This window comes from Schistocerca gregaria, chromosome 11 (genome assembly GCF_023897955.1).
Source record: "Schistocerca gregaria isolate iqSchGreg1 chromosome 11, iqSchGreg1.2, whole genome shotgun sequence".
In the NCBI taxonomy this organism is placed as follows: Eukaryota; Metazoa; Arthropoda; class Insecta; order Orthoptera; family Acrididae; genus Schistocerca; species Schistocerca gregaria.
In genome coordinates this window covers 131,570,821-131,583,354 of record NC_064930.1, presented here as the reverse complement: position 1 = coordinate 131,583,354, position 12,534 = coordinate 131,570,821, and positions in this window count along the sequence as shown.

Here is a 12,534-nt window from a genome sequence, read left to right as displayed (position 1 = left end):
TTCTAAGTTGATGTAATAGCTAGTAAGATGTAGTCAATTTAGGTATCGATTATTGACTTTTTAGCTGGCTTTGGTGCCTTGGACATGAGCTATGTCCTTAAGATTCTGCATGAAAGGAGGACTAGCAGCCGAGTTGCATTGGAGAATGTGGAAAGTGTTCATATGTAGTAAAAACCTGAGAAATCCGTCCGTTTTAGTCATTTGTTATCGAATCAACTTGAAGCCAGATCGTAACATTGCCCGCTTTTCTCTCTGAAACCGTTGTACTTATCGTCTGCAAAGCTATGCCGCGTGCTGCGGTATGCGGAGACACTAAAAGCACCATAGTAGAACTCAGATGAAGCTTCAAAGTTGATGTAATAGCCAGTAAGAAGTAGTACAATTTAAGTTTTAGGTATCGATTATTGACTTTTTAGCTGGCTTTGGTGCCTTGGACATGAGCTATGTCCTTAAGATTCTGCATGAAAGGAGGACTAGCAGCCGAGTTGAATGGGAGAATGTGAAAAGTGTTCATATGTAGTAAAAACCTGAGAAATCCATCCTTTTTCGTCAGTTGTTATCGAATCAACTTGAAGCCAGATCGTCATATTGCCCGCTCTTCTCTCTGAAACGGTTACATTTATCGTCTGCAAAGCTATGTCGCGTGCTGCGGTATGCGGAGTCACTAAAAGCACCATAGTAGAACACAGATGAAGCTTCTAAGTTGATGTAATAGCCAGTAAGGAGTAGTACAATTCAAGTTTTAGGTATCGAAAATTGACTTTTTAGCTGGCTTTGGTGCCTTGGACATGAGATAGGACCTTAAGATTCTGCATGAAAGGAGGACTAGCAGCCGAGTTGCACGGGAGGATGCGAAAAGTGTTCATATGTAGTAAAAACCTGAGAAATCCGTCCGTTTTCGTAATTTGTTATCGAATCGACTTAAAGCAGTGCGTCACATTGGCCGCTCTTCTCTCTGAAACGGTTGTACTTATCGTCTGCAAAGCTATGTCGCGTGCTGCAGTATGCGGAGACACCATAGTAGAATACGGGTGAAGCTTCTAAGTTGATGTGATAGCCAGTGAGAAGTAGTACAATTCAAGTTTTAGGTATCGATTATTGACTTTTTAGCTGGCTTTTATGCCTTGGACATGAGCTAGGACCTTATGATTCTGCATGAAAGGAGGACTAGCAGCCGAGATGCATGGGAGAGTGTGAATAGTGTTCATCTGTAGTAAAAAAATGAGAAATCCGTCCGTTTTCGTCATTTGTTATCGAATCGACTTAAAGCAGATCGTCACATTGGCCGCTCTTCTCTCTGAAACGGTTGTACTTATCGTCTGCAAAGCTATGTCGCATGCTGCAGTATGCGGAGACACTAAAAGCACCATAGTAGAACACAGATGAAGCTTCTAAGTTGATGTAATAGCCAGTAAGGTGTAGTACAATTCAAGTTTTAGGTATCGAATATTGACTTTTTAGCTGGCTATGGCGCCTTGGACAATAGCTAGGACCTTAAGATTCTGCATGAAAGGAAGACTAGCAGCCGAGTTGCACGGGAGGATGCGAAAAGTGTTCATATGTAGTAAAAACCTGAGAAAACCGTCCGTTTTCGTAATTTATTATGGAATCGACTTAAAGCAGTGCGTCACATTGGCCGCTCTTCTCTCTCAAACGGTTGTACTTATCGTCTGCAAAGCTATGTCGCGTGCTGCGGTATGCGGAGACACTAAAAGCACCATAGTAGAACACAGATTAAGCTTCTAAGTTGATGTAATAGCCAGTAAGAAGTAGTACAATTCAAGATTTAGGTATCGATTATTGACTTTTTAGCTGGCTTTTGTGCCTTGGACATGAGCTTGGACCTTATGATTCTGCATGAAACGAGGACTAGCAGCCGAGTTGCATGGGAGAATGTGAAAAGTGTTCATATGTAGCAAAAACCTGAGAAATCCGTCCGTTTTCGTCATTTGTTATCGAATCGACTTAAAGCCAGATCGTCACATTGGCCGCTCTTCTCTCTGAAACGGTTGTACTTATCGTCTGCAAAGCTATGTCGCTTGCTGCGCTATGCGGAGACACTAAAAGCACCATAGTAGAGCACAGATGAAGCTTCAAAGTTGATGTAATAGCCAGTAAGAAGTAGTACAATTCAAGATTTAGGTATCGATTATTGTCTTTTTTGCTGGCTTTGGTGCCTTGGACATGAGCTAGGACCTTAAGATTCTGCATGAAAGGAGGACTAGCAGCCGCGTTGCACGGGACTATGTGACAAGTGTTCATGTGTTCATATGTAGTAAAAACCTGAGAAATCCGTCCATTTTCGTCATTTGTTATCGAATCGACTTAAAGCCAGATCGTCACATTTTCCGCTCTTCTCTCTGAAACGGTTGTACTTATCGTCTGCAAAGCTATGTCGCGTGCTGCAGTATGCGGAGACACTAAAAGCACCATAGTAGAACACAGATGAAGCTTCTAAGTTGATGTGATAGCCAGTGAGACGTAGTACAATTCAAGTTTTAGGTATCGATTATTGTCTTTTTTGCTGGCTTTGGTGCCTTGGACATGAGCTAGGACCTAAAGATTCTGCATGAAAGGAGGACTAGCAGCCGCGTTGCACGGGAGTATGTGAAAAGTGTTCATATGTAGTAAAAACCTGAGAAATCCGTCCATTTTCGTCATTTGTTATCTAATCGACTTGAGGCCAGTTCGTCACATTGGCCCCTCTTCTCTCTGAAACGGTTGTACTTATCGTCTGCAAAACTATGTCGCGTGCTGCGGTATGCGGAGACACTAAAAGCACCATAGTAGAACACAGATGAAGCTTCTAAGTTGATGTAATAGCCAGTAAGGAGTAGTACAATTCAAGTTTTAGGTATCGAATATTGACTTTTTAGCTGGCTTTGGCGCCTTGGACATGAGCTAGGACCTTAAGATTCTGCATGAAAGGAGGACTAGCAGCCGAGTTGCACGGGAGTATGTGAAAAGTGTTCATATGTAGTAAAAACCTGAGAAATCCGTCCATTTTCGTCATTTGTTATCGAATCGACTTAAAGCCAGTTCGTCACATTGGCCCCTCTTCTCTGTGAAACGGTTGTACTTATCGTCTGCAAAGCTATGTCGCGTGCTGCGGTATGCGGAGACACTAAAAGCACCATAGTAGAACTCAGATGAAGCTTCTAAGTTGATGTAATAGCCAGTAAGAAGTAGTACAATTCAAGTTTTAGGTATCGATTATTGACTTTTTAGCTGGCTTTGGTGCCTTGGACATGAGATAGGACCTTATGATTGTGCATGAAAGGATTACTAGCAGCCGAGTGGCACGGGAGGATGCGAAAAGTGTTCATATGTAGTAAAAACCTGAGAAATCCGTCCGTTTTCGGAATATATTATCGAATCGACTTAAAGCAGTGCGTCACATTGGCCGCTCTTCTCTCTGAAACGGTTGTACTTATCGTCTGCAAAGCTACGTCGCGTGCTGCAGTAAGCGGAGACACTACAAGCACCATAGTAGAACACGGATGAAGCTTCTAAGTTGATGTGATAGCCAGTGAGAAGTAGTACAATTCAAGTTTTAGGTATCGATTATTGACTTTTTAGCTGGCTTTTATGCCTTGGACATGAGCTAGGACCTTATGATTCTGCATGAAAGGAGGACTAGCAGCCGAGATGCATGGGAGAATGTGAATAGTGTTCATCTGTAGTAAAAAAATGAGAAATCCTTCCGTTTTCGTCATTTGTTATCGAATCGACTTAAAGCAGATCGTCACATTGGCCGCTCTTCTCTCTGAAACGGTTGTACGTATCGTCTGCAAAGCTATGTCGCATGCTGCAGTATGCGGAGACACTAAAGGCACCATAGTAGAACACAGATGAAGCTTCTAAGTTGATGTAATAGCCAGTAAGGTGTAGTACAATTCAAGTTTTAGGTATCGAATATTGACTTTTTAGCTGGCTTTGGCGCCTTGGACAATAGCTAGGACCTTAAGATTCTGCATGAAAGGAGGACTAGCAGCCGAGTTGCACGGGAGGATGCGAAAAGTGTTCATATGTAGTAAAAACCTGAGAAAACCGTCCGTTTTCGTAATTTATTATGGAATCGACTTAAAGCAGTGCGTCACATTGGCCGCTCTTCTCTCTCAAACGGTTGTACTTATCGTCTGCAAAGCTATGTCGCGTGCTGCGGTATGCGGAGACACTAAAAGCACCATAGTAGAACGCAGATGAAGCTACTAAGTTGATGTAATAGCCAGTAAGGAGTAGTACAATTCAAGTTTTAGGTATCGAATATTGACTTTTTAGCTGGCTTTGGCGCCTTGGACATGAGCTAGGACCTTAAGATTCTGCATGAAAGGAGGACTAGCAGCCGCGTTGCACGGGACTATGTGACAAGTGTTCATATGTAGTAAAAACCTGAGAAATCCGTCCATTTTCGTCATTTGTTATCGAATCGACTTAAAGCCAGATCGTCACATTGGCCTCTCTTCTCTCTGAAACGGTTGTACTTATCGTCTGCAAAGCTATGTCGCGTGCTGCGGTATGCGGAGACACTAAAAGCACCATAGTAGAACACAGATGAAGCTTCTAAGTTGATGTGATAGCCAGTGAGAAGTAGTACAATTCAAGTTTTAGGTATGGATTATTGACTTTTTAGCTGGCTTAGGTGACTTGGACATGAGCTAGGACCTTAAGATTCTGCATGAAAGGAGGACTAGCTGCCGAGTTGCACGGGAGTATGTGAAAATTGTTCATATGTAGTAAAAACCTGAGAAATCCGTCCATTTTTGTCATTTGTTATCGAATCGACTTAAAGCCAGATCGTCACATTGGCCTCTCTTCTCGCTGAAACGGTTGTACTTATCGTCTGCAAAGCTATGTCGCGTGCTGCGGTTTGCGGAGACACTAAAATCACCATAGTGGAACACAGATGAAGCTTCTAAGTTGATGTAATAGCTAGTAAGATGTAGTCAGTTTAGGTATCGATTATTGACTTTTTAGCTGGCTTTGGTGCCTTGGACATGAGCTATGTCCTTAAGATTCTGCATGAGAGGAGGACTAGCAGTCGAGTTGCATTGGATAATGTGGAAAGTGTTCATATGTAGTAAAAACCTGAGAAATCCGTCCGTTTTAGTCATTTGTTATCGAATCAACTTGAAGCCAGATCGTCATATTGCCCGCTTTTCTCTCTGAAACCGTTGTACTTATCGTCTGCAAAGCTATGCCGCGTGCTGCGGTATGCAGAGACACTAAAAGCACCATAGTAGAACTCAGATGAAGCTTCAAAGTTGATGTAATAGCCAGTAAGAAGTAGTACAATTCAAGTTTTATGTATCGATTATTGACTTTTTAGCTGGCTTTGGTGCCTTGGACATGAGCTATGTCCTTAAGATTCTGCATGGAAGGAGGACTAGCAGCCGAGTTGGATGGGAGAATGTGAAGAGTGTTCATATGTAGTAAAAACCTGAGAAATCCATCCTTTTTCGTCAGTTGTTATCGAATCAACTTGAAGCCAGATCGTCATATTGCCCGCTCTTCTCTCTGAAACGGTTGTACTTATCGTCTGCAAAGCTATGTCGCGTGCTGCGGTATGCGGAGTCACTAAAAGCACCATAGTAGAACACAGATGAAGCTTCTAAGTTGATGTAATAGCCAGTAAGGAGTAGTACAATTCAAGTTTTAGGTATCGAAAATTGACTTTTTAGCTGGCTTTGGTGCCTTGGACATGAGGTAGGACCTTATGATTGTGCATGAAAGGATTACTAGCAGCCGAGTGGCACGGGAGGATGCGAAAAGTGTTCATATGTAGTAAAAACCTGAGAAATCCGTCCGTTTTCGGAATATATTATCGAATCGACTTAAAGCAGTGCGTCACATTGGCCGCTCATCTCTCTTAAACGGTTGTACTTATCGTCTGCAAAGCTATGTCGCGTGCTGCAGTATGCGGAGACACTAAAAGCACCATAGTAGAACACCGATGAAGCTTCTAAGTTGATGTGATAGCCAGTGAGAAGTAGTACAATTCAAGTTTTAGGTATCGATTATTGACTTTTTAGCTGGCTTTGGTGCCTTGGACATGAGCTAGGACCTTATGATTCTGCATGAAAGGAGGACTAGCAGCCGAGATGCATGGGAGAATGTGAATAGCGTTCATCTGTAGTAAAAAAATGAGAAATCCGTCCGTTTTCGTCATTTGTTATCGAATCGACTTAAAGCAGATCGTCACATTGGCCGCTCTTCTCTCTGAAACGGTTGTACTTATCGTCTGCAAAGCTATGTCGCTTGCTGCGCTATGCGGAGACACTAAAAGCACCATAGTAGAGCACAGATGAAGCTTCAAAGTTGATGTAATAGCCAGTAAGAAGTAGTACAATTCAAGATTTAGGTATCGATTATTGTCTTTTTTGCTGGCTTTGGTGCCTTGGACATGAGCTAGGACCTTAAGATTCTGCACGAAAGGAGGACTAGCAGCCGCGTTGCACGGGACTATGTGACAAGTGTTCATATGTAGTAAAAACCTGAGAAATCCGTCCATTTTCGTCAGCTGTTATCGAATCGACTTAAAGCCAGATCGTCACATGGGCCCCTCTTCTCTCTGAAACGGTTGTACTTATCGTCTGCAAAGCTATGTCGCGTGCTGCAGTATGCGGAGACACTAAAAGCACCATAGTAGAACACAGATGAAGCTTCTAAGTTGATGTGATAGCCAGTGAGACGTAGTACAATTCAAGTTTTAGGTATCGATTATTGTCTTTTTTGCTGGCTTTGGTGCCTTGGACATGAGCTAGGACCTTAAGATTCTGCATGAAAGGAGGACTAGCAGCCGAGTTGCACGGGAGGATGCGAAAAGTGTTCATATGTAGTAAAAACCTGAGAAATCCGTCCGTTTTCGTAATTTGTTATCGAATCGACTTAAAGCAGTGCGTCACATTGGCCGCTCTTCTCTCTGAAACGGTTGTACTTATCGTCTGCAAAGCTATGTCGCGTGCTGCGCTATGCGGAGACACTAAAAGCACCATAGTAGAACGCAGATGAAGCTACTAAGTTGATGTAATAGCCAGGAAGGAGTAGTACAATTCAAGTTTTAGGTATCATATATTGACTTTTTAGCTGGCTTTGGCGCCTTGGACATGAGCTACGACCTTAAGATTCTGCATGAAAGGAGGACTAGCAGCCGCGTTGCACGGGACTATGTGACAAGTGTTCATAAGTAGTAAAAACCTGAGAAATCCGTCCATTTTCGTCATTTGTTATCGAATCGACTTAAAGCCAGATCGTCACATTGGCCTCTCTTCTCTCTGAAACGGTTGTACTTATCGTCTGCAAAGCTATGTCGCGTGCTGCGGTATGCGGAGACACTAAAAGCACCATAGTAGAACACAGATGAAGGTTCTAAGTTGATGTGATAGCCAGTGAGAAGTAGTACAATTCAAGTTTTAGGTATGGATTATTGAGTTTTTAGCTGGCTTAGGTGACTTGGACATGAGCTAGGACCATAAGATTCTGCATGAAAGGAGGACTAGCTGCCGAGTTGCACGGGAGTATGTGAAAAGTGTTCATATGTAGTAAAAACCTGAGAAATCCGTCCATTTTCGTCATTTGTTATCGAATCGACTTAAAGCCAGTTCGTCACATTGGCCCCTCTTCTCTCTGAAACGGTTGTACTTATCGTCTGCAAAGCTATGTCGCGTGCTGCGGTATGCGGAGACACTAAAAGCACCATAGTAGAACACAGATTAAGCTTCTAAATTGATGTAATAGCCAGTAAGGAGTAGTACAATTCAAGTTTTAGGTATCGAATATTGACTTTTTAGCTGGCTTTGGTGCCTTGGACATGAGCTAGGACCTTAAGATTCTGCATGAAAGGAGGACTATCAGCCGCGTAGCACGGGAGTATGTGAAAAGTGTTCATATGTAGTAAAAACCTGAGAAATCCGTCCATTTTCGTCATTTGTTATCTAATCGACTTGAGGCCAGTTCGTCACATTGGCCCCTCTTCTCTCTGAAACGGTTGTACTTATCGTCTGCAAAGCTATGTCGCATGCTGCAGTATGCGGAGACACTAAAAGCACCATAGTAGAACACAGATGAAGCTTCTAAGTTGATGTGATAGCCAGTGAGAAGTAGTACAATTCAAGTTTTAGGTATCGAAAATTGACTTTTTAGCTGGCTTTGGTGCCTTGGACATGTGGTAAGACCTTATGATTGTGCATGAAAGGATTACTAGCAGCCGAGTGGCACGGGAGGATGCGAAAAGTGTTCATATGTAGTAAAAACCTGAGAAATCCGTCCGTTTTCGGAATATATTATCGAATCGACTTAAAGCAGTGCGTCACATTGGCCGCTCATCTCTCTTAAACGGTTGTACTTATCGTCTGCAAAGCTATGTCGCGTGCTGCAGTATGCGGAGACACTAAAAGCACCATAGTAGAACACCGATGAAGCTTCTAAGTTGATGTCATAGCCAGTGAGAAGTAGTACAATTCAAGTTTTAGGTATCGATTATTGACTTTTTAGCTGGCTTTGGTGCCTTGGACATGAGCTAGGACCTTATGATTCTGCATGAAAGGAGGACTAGCAGCGGAGATGCATGGGAGAATGTGAATAGCGTTCATCTGTAGTAAAAAAATGAGAAATCCGTCCGTTTTCGTCATTTGTTATCGAATCGACCTAAAGCAGATCGTCACATTGGCCGCTCTTCTCTCTGAAACGGTTGTACTTACCGTCTGCAAAGCTATGTCGCATGCTGCAGTATGCGGAGACACTAAAAGCACCATAGTAGAACACAGATGAAGCTTCTAAGTTGATGTGATAGCCAGTGAGAAGTAGTACAATTCAAGTTTTAGGTATCGATTATTGACTTTTTAGCTGGCTTTGGTGCCTTGGACATGGGCTAGGACCATAAGATTCTGCATGAAAGGAGGACTAGCAGCCGAGTTGCACGGGAGGATGCAAAAAGTGTTCATATGTAGTAAAAACCTGAGAAATCCGTCCGTTTTCGTAATTTATTATCGAATCGACTTAAAGCAGTGCGTCACATTGGCCGCTCTTCTCTCTGAAACGGTTGTACTTATCGTCTGCAAAGCTATGTCGCGTGCTGCGGTATGCGGAGACACTAAAAGCACCATAGTAGAACACAGATTAAGCTTCTAAGTTGATGTAATAGCCAGTAAGAAGTAGTACAATTCAAGATTTAGGTATCGATTATTGACTTTTTAGCTGGCTTTTCTGCCTTGGACATGCGCTAGGACCTTATGATTCTGCATGAAAGGAGGACTAGCAGCCGTGTTGCATAGGAGAATGTGAAAAGTGTTCATATGTAGTCAAAACCTGAGAAATCCGTCCGGTTTCGTCATTTGTTATCGAATCGACTTAAAGCCAGATCGTCACATTGGGCGCTCTTTTCTCTGAAACGGTTGTACTTATCGTCTGCAAAGCTATGTCGCGTGCTGCGGTATGCGGAGACACTAAAAGCACCATAGTAGAACACAGATTAAGCTTCTAAGTTGATGTAATAGCCAGTAAGAAGTAGTACAATTCAAGATTTAGGTACCGATTATTGACTTTTTGCTGGCTTTGGTGCCTTGGACATGAGCTAGGACCTTAAGATTCTGCATGAAAGGAGGACTAGCAGCCGAGTGGCACGGGAGGATGTGAAAAGTGTTCATATGTAGTAAAAACCTGAGAAATCCGTCCGTTTTCGGAATATATTATCGAATCGACTTAAAGCAGTGCGTCACATTGGCCGCTCTTCTCTCTGAAACGGTTGTACTTATCGTCTGCAAAGCTATGTCGCGTGCTGCAGTATGCGGAGACACTAAAAGCACCATAGTAGAACACAGATGAAGCTTCTAAGTTGATGTGATTGCCAGTGAGAAGTAGTACAATTCAAGTTTAGGTATCGATTATTGACTTTTTAGCTGGCTTTTATGCCTTGGACATGAGCTAGTACCTTATGATTCTGCATGAAAGGAGGACTAGCAGCCGAGTTGCATGGGAGAATGTGGAAAGTGTTCATATGTAGTAAAAACCTGAGAAATCCGTCCGTTTTCGTCATTTGTTATCGAATCGATTTAAATCCAGGTCGTCACATTGGCCGCTCTTCTCTCTGAAACGGTTGTACTTATCGTCTGCAAAGCTATGTCGCGTGCTGCGGTATGCGGAGACACTAAAAGCACCATAGTAGAACACAGATGAAGCATCAAAGTTGATGTAATAACCAGTAAGAAGTAGTAAAATTCAAGGTTTAGGTATCGAATATTGAATTTTTAGCTGGCTTTGGTGCCTTGGATATGAGCTAGGACCTTACGATTCTGCATGAAAGGAGGACTAGCAGCAGCGTTGCACGGGAGTATGTGAAAAGTGTTCATATGTAGTAAAAACCTGAGAAATCCGTCCATTTTCGTCATTTGTTATCGAATCGACTGAAAGCCAGATCGTCACATTGGCCATTCTTCTCTCTGAAACGGTTGTACTTATCGTCTGCAAAGCTATGTCGTGTGCTGCGGTATGCGGAGACACTAAAATCACCATAGTGGAACACAGATGAAGCTTCTACGTTGATGTAATAGCCAGTAAGAAGTAGTACAATTCAAGTTTTAGGTATCGATTATTGACTTTTTAGCTGGCTTTGGTGCCTTGGACATGAGCTATGTCCTTAAGATTCTGCATGAAAGGAGGACTAGCAGCCGAGTTGCATGGGAGAATGTGAAAGGTGTTCATATGTAGTAAAAACCTGAGAAATCGGTCCTTTTTCGTCAGTTGTTATCGAATCAACTTGAAGCCAGATCGTCACATTGCCCGCTCTTGTCTCTGAAACGGTTGTACTTATCGTCTGCAAAGCTATGTCGCGTGCTGCGGTATGCGGAGTCACTAAAAGCACCATAGTAGAACACAGATGAAGCTTCAAAGTCGATGTAATAGCCAGTAAGGAGTAGTACAATTCAAGTATTAGGTATCGAATATTGACTTTTTAGCTGGCTTTGGTGCGTTGGACATGAGGTAGGACCTTAAGATGGTGCATGAAAGGAGGACTAGCAGCCGAGTGGCACGGGAGGATGCGAAAAGTGTTCATATGTAGTAGAAACCTGAGAAATCCGTCCGTTTTCGTAATTTATTATCGAATCGACTTAAAGCAGAGCGTCACATTGGCCGCTCTTCTCTCTGAAACGGTTGTACTTATCGTCTGCAAAGCTATGTCGCGTGCTGCGGTATGCGGAGACACTAAAAGCACCATAGTAGAACACAGATGAAGCATCAAAGTTGATGTAATAACAAGTAAGAAGTAGTAAAATTCAAGGTTTAGGTATCGATTATTGACTTTTTTGCTGGCTTTGGTGCCTTGGACATGAGCTAGGACCTTACGATTCTGCATGAAAGGAGGACTAGCAGCAGCGTTGCACGGGAGTATGTGAAAAGTGTTCATATGTAGTAAAAACCTGAAAAATCCGTCCATTTTCGCCATTTGTTATCGGAGCGACTTAAAGCCAGTTCGTCACATTGGCCCCTCTTCTCTCTGAAACGGTTGTACTTATCGTCTGCAAAGCTATGTCGCGTGCTGCGGTATGCGGAGACACTAAAAGCACCATAGTGGAACACAGATGAAGCTTCTAAGTTGATGTAATAGCCAGTAAGCAGTAGTACAATTCAAGTATTAGGTATCGAATATTGACTTTTTAGCTGGCTTTGGTGCGTTGGACATGAGGTAGGACCTTAAGATTGTGCATGAAAGGAGGACTAGCAGCCGAGTGGCACGGGAGGATGCGAAAAGTGTTCATATGTAGTAAAAACCTGAGAAATCCGTCCGTTTTCGGAATATATTATCGAATCGACTTAAAGCAGTGCGTCACGTTGGCCGCTCTTCTCTCTGAATCGGTTGTACTTATCGTCTGCAAAGCTATGTCGCGTGCTGCGGTATGTGGAGACACTAAAAGCACCATAGTGGAACACAGATGAAGCTTCTAAGTTGATGTAATAGCCAGTAAGAAGTAGTACAATTCAAGTTTTAGGTATCGATTATTGACTTTTTAGCTGGCTTTGGTGCCTTGGACATGAGCTATGTCCTTAAGATTCTGCATGAAAGGAGGACTAGCAGCCGAGTTGCATGGGAGAATGTGAAAGGTGTTCATATGTAGTAAAAACCTGAGAAATCGGGCCTTTTTCGTCAGTTGTTATCGAATCAACTTGAAGCCAGATCGTCACATTGCCCGCACTTCTCTCTGAAACGGTTGTACTTATCGTCTGCAAAGCTATGTCGCGTGCTGCGGTATGCGGAGTCACTAAAAGCAGTATAGTAGAACACAGATGAAGCTTCTAAGTTGATGTAATAGCCAGTAAGGAGTAGTACAATTCAAGTTTTAGGTATCGAATATTGACTTTTTAGCTGGCTTTAGTGCCTTGGACATGAGGTAGGACCTTACGATTCTGCATGAAAGGAGGGCTAGCAGCCGAGTTGCACGGGAGAATGTAAAAAGTGTTCATATGTAGTAAAAACCTGAGAAATCCGTCCGTTTTCGTCATTTGTTATCGAATCGACTTAAAGCCAGATCGTCACATTGG